Source organism: Myripristis murdjan, chromosome 15 (genome assembly GCF_902150065.1).
Source record: "Myripristis murdjan chromosome 15, fMyrMur1.1, whole genome shotgun sequence".
NCBI classification, from domain to species: Eukaryota; Metazoa; Chordata; class Actinopteri; order Holocentriformes; family Holocentridae; genus Myripristis; species Myripristis murdjan.
In genome coordinates, this window is record NC_043994.1 from 23,257,283 (window position 1) to 23,269,551 (window position 12,269).

At 40.2% G+C, this 12,269-nt stretch overlaps 1 protein-coding gene across 1 annotated transcript in view; it reads right to left on the bottom strand.

Annotated features, from left to right (window-relative positions):
• Positions 1-12,269, bottom strand: part of macrod2 (mono-ADP ribosylhydrolase 2) — a 430,410-nt gene that overhangs the window by 206,236 nt on the left and 211,905 nt on the right. The window lies entirely within an intron of this gene.

Genomic DNA, 12,269 nt, shown 5'->3' on the forward strand with positions numbered 1-12,269 from the left:
TGCAAAACAAAACAAAACAAAACAAAACAAAAAAACTTAATTCCACAGCAGTTCAGATAAGCAGGTTTCTACAATAATGACACCAAGATGAATTTTGCGATACCTTGTACAGTTTTCTCCACCAGTTTCTTAACACAGTGGCCACAGTGGCAAAACACAAAGGCTTTCCAAATAACTTGTCATGAAAATAAAGGCAATGATGGTGATGATGATGACAATGATGAATTATTCTATGAATATGCAGTCCCTGACAACTAGTGAAGCAGATATTTTTAATCAACGCTATATACTCTTTTATGAAGTCACCCATGGACTTCCATATTCATGAATGCAAATGCTGTTTTTCTGTCTTTCATCTTCGTGTGCCATAGACGAATGGTGAATGATGCTCAGATGATGTGCTGACCTGGCACAAATGATTCCATCTATCAGCATCCATGATTTTGACAATTCTTTCACGGATAATTGTCTTTCTGTCCATCAAACAAATGACTGCAGTGGAAAGGGGGAATCTAGGACACCTCTTGAGGAAACCTACGGCATGAATCCTCTCGCACACAACACCGAGACATTTATCCCTTGCCACCTTCACACTGAAATATGGCTTCAGAGACAAATGCACATACCTGGAGGTCCAATTGATATCACCCAGAAAATCACAAGTTTCCGGGGTGTTATTTTTAGACTTGTGTTCCTCGACTGGGCGAAACACACAGAGGGTTTTTCAGAGTGAATGCCCATCTAAATAATGCAAAGTTTGTTCTGCTGTGCACCCCAGAGACCCTGGATGCAAAATGACTTGCATGACAGGGAACAGTTGATGAGATGTTTTGCCACAAAAGTCTTTCCATGTTTCCTTCCCCACATTGTGTCTAAGTGGTCTCTAAGTGAGGTGCCGAGGAGGTCTGCGCCTTCCATAGAAAAACTGACTTCTTTGAGGGGAAGAAAATATTTCCAGGCTAGAAAAGGACACTGCTTACTGACTGTAAAAACAAGGCAACAGAAACATATGCTGTAAGGGTATAATTAAAATAAAATAAAACAAAATATGACATGCAATCATCAAACATGCTGAATTCTGCCTACTTATATAAATCTTAAATTTGTTATATTCCTTCAGAGATAATGTCCAAAACAGTACGATATTGTGAGACAGGACATGGTGGATCTAAACGGCATTCATTTTAAGTATATTTTAATTAACTGCCTCAAAAACACATAACGGCAGATTCTGCTTTACAACAAAACTATAATAATGAAAGTTTCATTCATTATCCATCTGAGGCACAAAAGCAGAAGAAAAAGCCAGTTAAGGCTTTGAAAAAGGGGATCAAAAAGCTTTATCTATACAGAAGGTAAACAGACTGGAGATTGGTAACACTGCCAGTGAAATTAAAAACCAGCTTTCTGAATCCAGATCCTCATTTGTCTGAATAATGAAAAGATCCTGACTGTAGCTGTTGCATGAATCAAAAAGAAAGTTCTCATCTGTGATTAAAAGCAGGAGCCTATGCATGCGGAGAATTTCAAAATAACTTTTCAAGGACGCAAGATTACGGAGATGCGTCAACAGGAGTGTCATAGCAGAGCTTTTAGTGTCATATCAAAGAGCTCCTCCTATCAAAACACAGATGTTTGACTATTCTGGTGTGGTTAGCCAATCAATTAAAACGATCAAGGCGGTGCACAGAGTAATCACTGAATGCATTTTTTGTTAACAGGATTTGCTGCAGTCTGTATACATGATGGTAGATTAATGTTCATGTATAGGACATGCAATCCTGGTATGGGATATACACTATATTTGTGTGCTCTGGAACAATGGAGAAATAAATTAGTTTCAGAATAAAGCCGCATTGAGAGCCATTGCAGCACCACACTATAATGAACACCAAGTTGTCAGTAACTTATGAATCTTTAAGGTTTCTTCTTTACATGTCAGGGAAAAGGGAAATATGTTTGCTTGTGTTCCAGACGCTGGAGAAGAAATGTTGAGTGCCTCTCTACTGATATTTTCAGGAGGCTCTATCTGTGTCAGAGGTGCCAAAATGAAGCCCATGGTAGCCATGTCACCTCCCTCAGCCTTAGCCAAGCCCCCAAACACAGAGCTGGTGTAAATTCACCAGGTCTGGCTGGACACCATGAGCCCAAACGTAATATCAGAACTGGCTAAACTCAGGAACCAGGCTCTGCCCCCACTGGCGTCCCCATTAATCATAACATGATGAAGTTGTGCCGAGGACAAAAGTTACCTGGGTAGAATTCCAGCCTGGAATAGCACAGAGTCAAACGGTGTGATTGCAAAGAAAAACCTACCTCTCTTAGCATTTCCCTAATTTCACAAATCACATGTAGAGCAAACACGGAAGTGGATTCAAGTGCAATAAAAGAATCAGGGCTTATCAGCTTTCACCGATCTCCAACTGCACGGAAAACTTGGAAATTCTCCTGATAGTTTTCCCATGTAAGGAAGTATGTGCTTGCAGGGGGAACATTTCACTGGGGACTGAAGGAGGAATTGAGTTCTAACATGAGGGGAAGCTAAGTGAGAGGTCCTTCTCCGAGCTGCCAAGAACAATCTACTCTGACATGACAGGATGGATACTATATACACTTAACCTGAGTACCATTACATCTACTCACAACACTGGCAGGAAATATAGTATCTAAAAACAAACCGTCACAGCACGAGTGACTGAAAAATATGTTTATATCTCGACAGTAAATCATGCATAAAACTGGGTGAATATTGTTCCAACTGTTCTAACACTGTTTATACTTCCCATGGAGGCAAATCATGAAAATAATATGTTTTGATGTTATATGATAGGCATTTTGAAAGACAAATCAGTTAAATAAATGTCATCATTTGAAGAAAAATACTCATGACTGAAATTTTGACTACTATTATCCATGTAGATCCATATGTATCTCAAATCAGTAAAGTCACACATCTCCCTCTCTCTCTCTTTGTCCTTTTTTTCTGGAAATGTTGCTTCTTTTAACATAAAGATTTCGTTTACTCTGTCCTTCTTGACTGTGACAGCTCTCGCATAGCCTCCGTTTCTTGTAGACAGGTGCGTAGGACGAGAAGAAAACATTCCCACACAGTGTCTTCATACTTGTCGTAAACCTTATTAGGAACACAAACGTTTGGTGCTTAGACCTTCCACAGGTGATGAGAGTCTAATCAGGTGATGCAGGTCTTAAATAAGAGCGCTATACCAAGCCCTAGTCCATGAAAATGTGCATCAATTAAAAAAAAAAAATCATTAGCACCAGCATTTTCTGTCTCCAGAGTCTCAGTGGCTTCTATTTGAGTGTTGGTGTAGGCAGCGACAGGTTCACAGGATCCTTGATCACAGCAGCCACCAGCTTAAGCACGGAATGCAAATGGAAACATTTATTATGACTGATGTCGTGTTTTATTGTTGATTAACTGTGTAAAATAATGGCAGAAAAAAAGAGAAATCACATATGGCATTTTTTTTTTTTCCTGGATGTCGGTTACTTGCTAAAGTATTGTATAGAGGAGGAAGCAGGAGAAGAAGAAGAAGAAGAAGAAGAAGAAGAAGAAGAATTGTGGTATTCATGCACAGACTGTCCCATGTATTTATTACCAAAAGCATTGCACTCCTGCTTTGAGGAGAATCTCAAAGCAGGAGTGCCACTCAAGAAACAGTATCGCCTTGACCACAGTTAGTATACAGACAGAATAAATGTGATCCCAGATCAGCACAACTTCTCTGGCAGGCTTTTGAATATCATTTTTTTTTTTATCTCCTAGGCCAGCCTGAGCTTTATGAGAAAGATGTCACATTTCCTTCAGAGGGAAGACTAGTGATATTTCACAGAAAATCAGAGCCGTCAATGTCATTCCAGGGTCACTTATAGCAAATACTAACCCTGTTTAACCCAGTCATGCCCAACCAAAAGCTCTTATCAGAATCCTGGGCATAGCAAAACAACAAAACAAACAAAAATCATGTCTCAGTTGAAATGCAAAAGGATATTTGCCTAGTATATTCAATTTACCTAGAGCGGTAGCAGCCTCTGCATGCATGCAAGCAAATAATTAAAAAGGAACACAGCAAAGAATAGTGTGTGCGTGTGCGTGTGTGTGTGTATTAGCTGTGCAGAACACCATTCATCTCCCTGTTAGCCAGGTAAATACAACATGCTAATGACCTAAAGAAAACACTTTGTGGGCTTTGTGTTGAAGAATGAATAAGTCAATATCTGAGAGCCGTATTGTAAAACAACACAACTGAATGTGGCCATGGGCACACTAACAATGCAGGGACATGAAAGATGAAGCACAAAGTAATTAAAATTCTGCGGAAATATAAATATCAAAAGGAAAGCTGTCAGGACAGGCTCTGATGACTGCCTGCTGGAGGGAGAAAAAAAAAACAAAACGCCATGTTGGCAATAGTTGACAACCCTGGTAAAGAGCTTCCCATTTGGACACAGGGAGTGGGAGAGGAGGTAGTAGTGGTGGAGTGTGTATGTGTGTGTGTGTGAGTGTGAGTGTGTGTATGAGAGAGAGCAAGAGCGAGAGAGGAGGGGCTTGCCTTTGTGCTGTCAAAGCTGTGGGGGCTTGGGAGAAAAAAAAAAAAAAAAAAGTATATAACCACTGCCAGCAGATAATGTCACTCAGTCTTTGTATTTAGGCGCGGGTGCTTCAGCGCTCGCTAAAATGTTTGAATATGGAGCATCAAAGCGCAGCACAATATGGAGTGAAGGAATAATGTCCTACAGTTGAATGGCCATTATGTGTTTTTTTTTTCCATTATAAGCAGAAACAATGAAAAATGTCTGCTCTATCACTGATGTGCAATGAAAAGGCACTGCACTGTGTTTTGTGTACCGGGCAAAGCTTTGACTCTGATTATTCCCGTGAAGCCCAAAATCAAACATGCAGAGCAATAAGCGGCAAAGAGACATCTTAAAATCCATGACAAGAATTCTTATATTAATTTGTCATGAGTCATATTGTTGTGATAAGAAGAGGTAACGGTCACTGAGAGAGTCCAAACTCTGAGCACTACACCTCAGTCAGACAATGTTTTGAAGCTTTGATTTAGCTTTGGCAGCGCCTGACCCCCAAAACCCGCCAAAGTTCAGTCACAACAATCACGCCACACCCATGCAGGCTGAAACAAAGGATTACTGGCATTATGATTCGACCCCGGCGTGTGCACAAATACACCGATACGTGGCACAGTGCAGCCAAAACAAGACACAGCATTATGAGGCAGATGCTCTTGTCGTGTCTGTCAGATTTTTACATTTGTCTCATCTTGCATCAACAACTCCTGGTCCACAGAGGACCATCAATCATTGGATGAAGGTATTAAGAAGGATAAGATGTATCAGCTTTGTTTTCACTTCTGACTGGTATCTCTCTGGAAATAGAGCAGATGCTTCCATGATTGACAGACCAATTAATTCTCTTGTTCATTATCAATGACTGAAGTCACTGGGAAACTGTAAAGGGAAAACAAACAAGACGAGCACAATCCCTGAGCTGAAATCCTCTGATTCACCTTGCTTGCTATCTTAGAGCACACTGGGAAAATAAGCACTCTAAAAACACTAATAATACAAAGAACCGGAGCACCTAGAAAAGTAGCATCCCATAACACAGATACAGTCCTGGTTGATAAACAGAAAAAACTACAAACAATAGTAAGAAAATATCAAGAAGTACGGCTGTGCAGCATGATGATATATATCATGGGATGAGAGAACAATGTCTATAAATGGATATTTTCCTCTAATGCTGCTGTCACAAAACACGCTTTAGGGCAGTAATTTATGCCACTAAGTTGGAGTTCCTAGTTGTCTTGAATGCAGCGTTACTACACGTGGGCTCAATTAAAAAAAAAAACCTGGAGGAGTGTGACACAGAAAGAAACTCTCCCCAAAAAAGGGGGGGGGGGGCACTTCTGACGTTTGGACATGGTTTGGATATAAGAAATCTAATAATGACCAGAAAACAGTGCTTTGCAAAATATGACGCAGACAGGTTCCCACGTCAGACTTCAACACAATAAACCTCCTCTACCACTTACAGAAGAACCACAAAAGACAGCACAATGAGAGCTGAAAGATGCGAGCCCATGGAAGACAAGTGTTGAAAGCAAAAGCAAACCTCAGCTCTGTTTAATGTCACTTCCAAATAAAGCGAGAAAAGAGAATGTGCCTTTCATTTGTATTTTGTTCACAGAATTATCAAAAAGTAGCCATGACCCTTGTGGCTATTTTGTATAGACAAAAATCTATATTCTTTATTGTGATATAAATCATTATCAAGAAATTAAATGGCGAAAGACGATTTTGTCCATATCACGCAGCCCTGCCAAGAAATTAATTCTTGAATACAATAAGTTGACTTTAGATGTGAAGACGTCTGAGCATCAGATGCTGCGTATTCGCTTCACTATAAACTGGTTAGTGAGTTAATTTAATTTGTTAGATCTTAATTTATGCTAGTGTGATTGAATGTCATGAACTGAGGCTCATTTACCTTTACAGGAAACAAATTTTACATCAGGAGAAAGTCTGACTTTTGATGCAATCATAAATAAATCAAAAATCAAAACACCCCCTAATTTGTATTCTGTAATATACATTGTACAGCTTTGAAGAAAATGCCAAAAATCATTGCTGGTGAAAGGGGATCAAAAGTCAATAAAATAAATAAATAAAATAAAATAAAATAAAATAAAATAAAATAAAATAAATATATCATTTTCTCTCCATGATGAATTGCAATGATCTAAAATAGAAACATCTGGGGGGGAATATGTAAAAATCATCCACAATTTCACCAGAGTTATAACAGTCATTTCCTCTGCCACCGAATGGCAAGAACATGAACAGGAGTGCAGGCAACCTGAGTGAGACATCCCACTGTGCAGAGTGCATGTGCCTTCCATTTATTATAGATGCTCTCTATGTATGTGTGAATACTGCAGCATCACCTGACACACTCAGATGGTAAATGAAAGAGCGGCACGGCAGCACAGGTGCTAACATAAATGTAGCTTTCCATGGCATTTAACCGCAAGGATCGTTCACAGAGAGGATTCCCATCGCCTAAATAAAACAGAAAACGAGTGTTGAGAGCGTAATTGAGCTGCCATGTACGCTTATCATCACTGTCAAAACACCACCAGGTGCACCAGCTACCTAAGAGATGGCCATTTCTCCCCTTCTTTATGAAAATGAATCGTTCCATGGCCACAGTAAATGATATGCCACATTTGTTTATGGGCTCAGAGTGAATTGATAGTGAAGAAAACAGGTATGGGGAGGGGGCTGGTGGGGATGTGGCTACTGACCCATGGTAGACTAGGACTGCATTTCCATTTATTAGCTCGATCAGGGAGCCTTCTTCACTCTCTCCATCATAAATGATGAATGACTGAGGAATCCAAATAGCCGGTGAGATCATTAAAACCTAAGAAACACATACATTGTCCTTGTGTGGGATGTAAATGAGTCTTGTGAATTTAATGCTGAAAAATGACATCTCAATGGTTTCTTGAGAAGTAGCCGGGATAAAGATTATTCAAATGTTGATAGCCTGTAATTGGGCATAATTGCATTGCATATGTTACTGAAGCTCTTTACAACCATTATTCCCTCCTCAAAATTTGTTCTAGTGCACAAAAGGCGTGACTCACTCACAAGCACCTGCGAGAGAGAAGCAGCATAAATGTACTGACTGACATCTTTATCCAGACCTCTTCTGTGTGATAGCTGGAAGATGTGAACAGACAGATTAAACTAAGGAAAGGAAAAATAAAAAAAAATATATAAATTAAAAATATATATATATATTTTTTTCTCTTGTGCCTTTGCTCATCTTTCTCAGAAAACAACATGGATCATAAATGCCTGAGAAGAGCCTAATTGGTGTTCTTTGATGTGCTGCTGCGGATGCTCTTTTCCTGCCTGTGTCCTTTATGTCAGCTGTCAACCGCCACCACCGACCCCCCACCCCCGCACACTCATGCACACACACACACGCACACACATACCCTAAGGCTCCAGCCATGTGATTGGAGTTCAGCACAGGCACACCACTGTGACAGCGGCTCAGTTCATATGATACCTATCATAATCAGGGCTTATAGCAAATATTGGCATCTGTTGGGCACAAGCAAGCACGGCATCCCAAACCTCTGTCAATGCCAAAACATGCCACAAAGGTTAGAGCAATTATACCACAGGGTTTGTGATAAGTGGATCGTTCATGGTGGTTTACGAGGGAAAGACAGGGAACAAGTGCATATATGTGTGTGCAAGTGTGCAACAAGTTTGAGTGCATATGTGTGTGTCTGCGTGTCTAAAGTACACATGCATACCCGTCGGACAAGTCTTTATGTGGGGTTAAGTCGTTTTTTTTTTTCAGCATAAGACGTATGTTGAAACGTTCATATTTTGTTAAGTTTTGAACACTTTTTGAAAAACAACAGCAACATAACAAAATTGTGATACTAGGGTGCTTACAATATCCTCTCCTACCAGGTCTGACCGCTAACAAAACAATAGTGCAACCAACCAGCCTGTCGACTGCCTCAGCCTCACTGCCTCAGTTACAGAGCAATCAATAGTCTTAATATAGAACTAAATAATGACAATAAGCCTGGGCTGCTAAATCCCAAAGCACAAAAGGAGAGACATGGCCTGAGGTGCCAAAACACAGAATAAAAATACAGCATGAATCAATGTCTGCTTCCAAATCATGAAATGCCTGATTATCCCTATTATATTGGTCTCTGTGTATTGTGTATGTGCAATAGAATAAAATATTAGGTAATCCGCATTGCTACGAGATTCATGTAATGACACACAGATGAGCATAAATAGAAAACCTAGGCTTCATACTCTCAATTCTAACATGCAATATACAACAAATAATTGTAGAATTTTCCACACAATAGCACACTTCTCCCATTGAAAATGCTAATAAGCCATTCTTTGAAGTGGCCTTATTTGCATTACAAACATTGTTTCATGACTCTGAGAAAAAAAAGAGTGAGGAAGCAAGAGAGAAATCCAACCCTCTGTTCTCTATCCATCACAGATGCTTGGCAGTATTAATTGTGTTCGCTGAGCATTTGCAATACAACATGCATGCTACAGAAATGCCGCATTCCTGTCAGGCCTCACCTTCCCATTCAGGGTCACGTTCAGATGCTTTTTCTGATCATGAAAAGACAGATCCCCGTGGAACATGTTTCTGTGGTTCTACAAAAGATAAGTGTAATCCCCAAAGAACAGACCATCCATATTCAAAAAGTGCTTTTGCTGTTGGCTTTGTTGAGCTGGGCGGTATACCCAGAAGCTTTGTCAGTCTCAGAGAATCACCAGGAGTTCACAAAATCACCACTGTATTACAACGTCTTTAGTTCACAGCGCGAACAAGGAAAACCTCACATTAATAAAGAAGGAACAAGGTAGGATAAATAGGGATGGGTCCCAAGACAAAATGAATTCAAACTACTGCCTAACTAGGCTATACAAAAGCCCCAGGGAATTAATGATGTTATCATTACGGTATGTTGGATAAATTTTGACATACATAGCCTATCTGCTGTGATTTTGATGTTGCAGTGCTGTGGTAGTGAGAGGCTTAAGACATGAGATGAAAAGCGTTTTGTGCGGCTCTGGATGGCTCTTGTGAAAAGGTTTCTGTTGGACCCATGTGTTCACCCTTTGCTCCTTGAAACATGACTGTGGCAAAGCGAGGATTTTAAAGATTTGCTCTAGCGTCATGAACGAATCTACTTTCATTCACAGCTTTGCACGTCTATTATCAAATTATATAAAATCAAACATTGCCACAGCTTGAAAAAATGTGAGCAAATGACAATGCAGTGCGAGATCATTTATGCAAATGCATTCTGTTCTGTCTGTTTAGTAAAAAGTACACAATAAAAAGATGCAACATGACAAATAAAGCCTATAGTCTGCCTAAATAAATGATGGACCAGATGCAGTGAATACTAGAGCAATAGTGAGATTTTTGTCACTCTGTGTAATTATGTGCAGGGGTAGCAAGCAAAATACCATGCATCCTCTTTGCCAAAATGTTCCTGCCAAAATCAGTGTGTGAGCTTTGACTACAAGCCTGCAATTTGATTATTTTTTCATTCAACATCAGTCCTTTGTACTACAGTCTACCTGTATACGTAGGATTTGCAACAGCACCGATGCTTTTGTTGGATGAAAAACAACAGACTTATCATGTCCATATGAAAGAATACTGCCCACTTTCTCAGGTAGCAAGCACAATGAAAAATGATCCATCTGCCACCTATCACGTTCTCTTTCAATCAGAGATGAAGACATAACAATTTCAAGGTAGCGTGGAGGGGTCACCGCTGGGTCAAGTCTGACCACCTGTTGCAGCTAAAAGAGCAGTCGCTGAAAGTCAAAGCCAACCATCTGCGACTCGGCTCTCACTGGTATCAAACACGCTGAGCAAAACCGATGAATGAATGGAAGCATCCAAGATCAGCTAACTGATAGATTATGAGTTTATTCCATGTTTTTTCAGCTGACTGGTCCTCTCTTCAACCAACCCTTAGCAATTGTGTATAAGGGCATTTCAAAAAAAAAAAAAAAATATGCAAGACAAAGTACCACAGCAAGGGCACTTTTGAGTAAAGACACTCAAATATCTGTGCACTGTAGACCTCACACTGACAGGAGCTGTCAGATCACTGTGACACAGAGGCAGCCTTGGAGCTCACAGAAGTACACTCATATTCTTGGAGACACATTCAGAGGAGTCATTGCACTTGTCTGGATGCTGAATGGTTTCTAAAGGCTGCCTCTAAAGTGCCAGAACTTTCTCATGCATTGGTAATCCAGTGGTCCTTCAATGATTCAGCAAGCAGTGTGGGGAGTGACGGCCAAGAGCTCGAGCTCTTTGGGCCTTTTTAAAATTTCAGTAAACTAAAGCATGGTTTGGAGCAGCAGAGCTTTGCACATCTTCAGAATGGTAACCTCTTCAACCTGATCTCCTGAAACCAGCTGTCACATCTTAAGCCACTGAAGTGATTGCAAAGAAGCTTGGCAGGGATATCTGGGTGGAATGTAAGCCAACCAACAACCTCTGGTACAAGCAGCACAAGGCAAAATATGGAATTTGTGTCAAAGCATGGTTATGTAATATTGTGCTTCATCATGAGACACAAACTCAAAACATAAATTAATAAGTTGTGATCCAAAGACTTTTATGACAGCCAAAGACATCCGGCGCAGTTCATCTTTTGATTACCATTTGACAGCCATTTCAAAGTTCTCGTGCTTGATTGACATACTAAAATAATTGGGGTGTCTGGAGTAATGCATCTCAATCCTTTAGTCGAAAAATCCATCTCACGTTCAAGGCTCTACATTTACCACTGTTCAAATGCTTCTTCATTATCTGCTTAAATAACAAATAGTAACTCTGAAATAAATAAAAAATAAAAGACTGTCCCTGATTAACAAACTGATGATAAATTAACTGCACAATCAATAGGCTGTTATGTGAGACTGCTTTTATTTCTAAATAGGGCAAGTTCCATACAGTTTAACATGCCAAGGCTGTTCTCATAATGTGATGAAGTGGCAATAGTTTCTGTGTATTTTCAATTCTGGCGAGTGGGAGAGAGCCTACTGGGACGTGCCATTCTTCACAAAGAGGCTGCCTGCACTTCCAGGGGAGTGAGGCAGATATAGCATGCACCAAAAAATGAAAACCGATCAGAAAAAAAAAAAATCCACCGTAGAACATTTTGTATTCCACTGCTAAAATAACGGAAGCAGAGGGCCAATTAATAAGGCACTTGTTTACCATTCTCAAGGCCCTCCGTGTTCATTAGTCTACTGAAGCTGCGCTCTATGGGGCTGGAGACAACCACAGGAGAGGAGATCCATCTACACGCCGCGGGTGACATTCAGAGATTTACGAGCCAGCACGTGCCTCATGCCACATTTCCCATCCCCACAAGACAATAAACGCTTCATTATCATTTTAAATTGCTCCTTTTGTTTCCGGTAACAAACAGCAGCATAATAACCGAAAAGCAAAATATGGTTCCTCACGCCTTCAACACTGCCGTCCAATCCCCATCAATGGGATCAGGCTCTAAATATGATGGAGAGGAGGCAAAATAATGTGTGCAATTTTTCACAAGGAGCTGGGAAGAAAAATCCAGCCGAGCAACAGAATGCGTGATTTATATGCTATAGTAATCAAA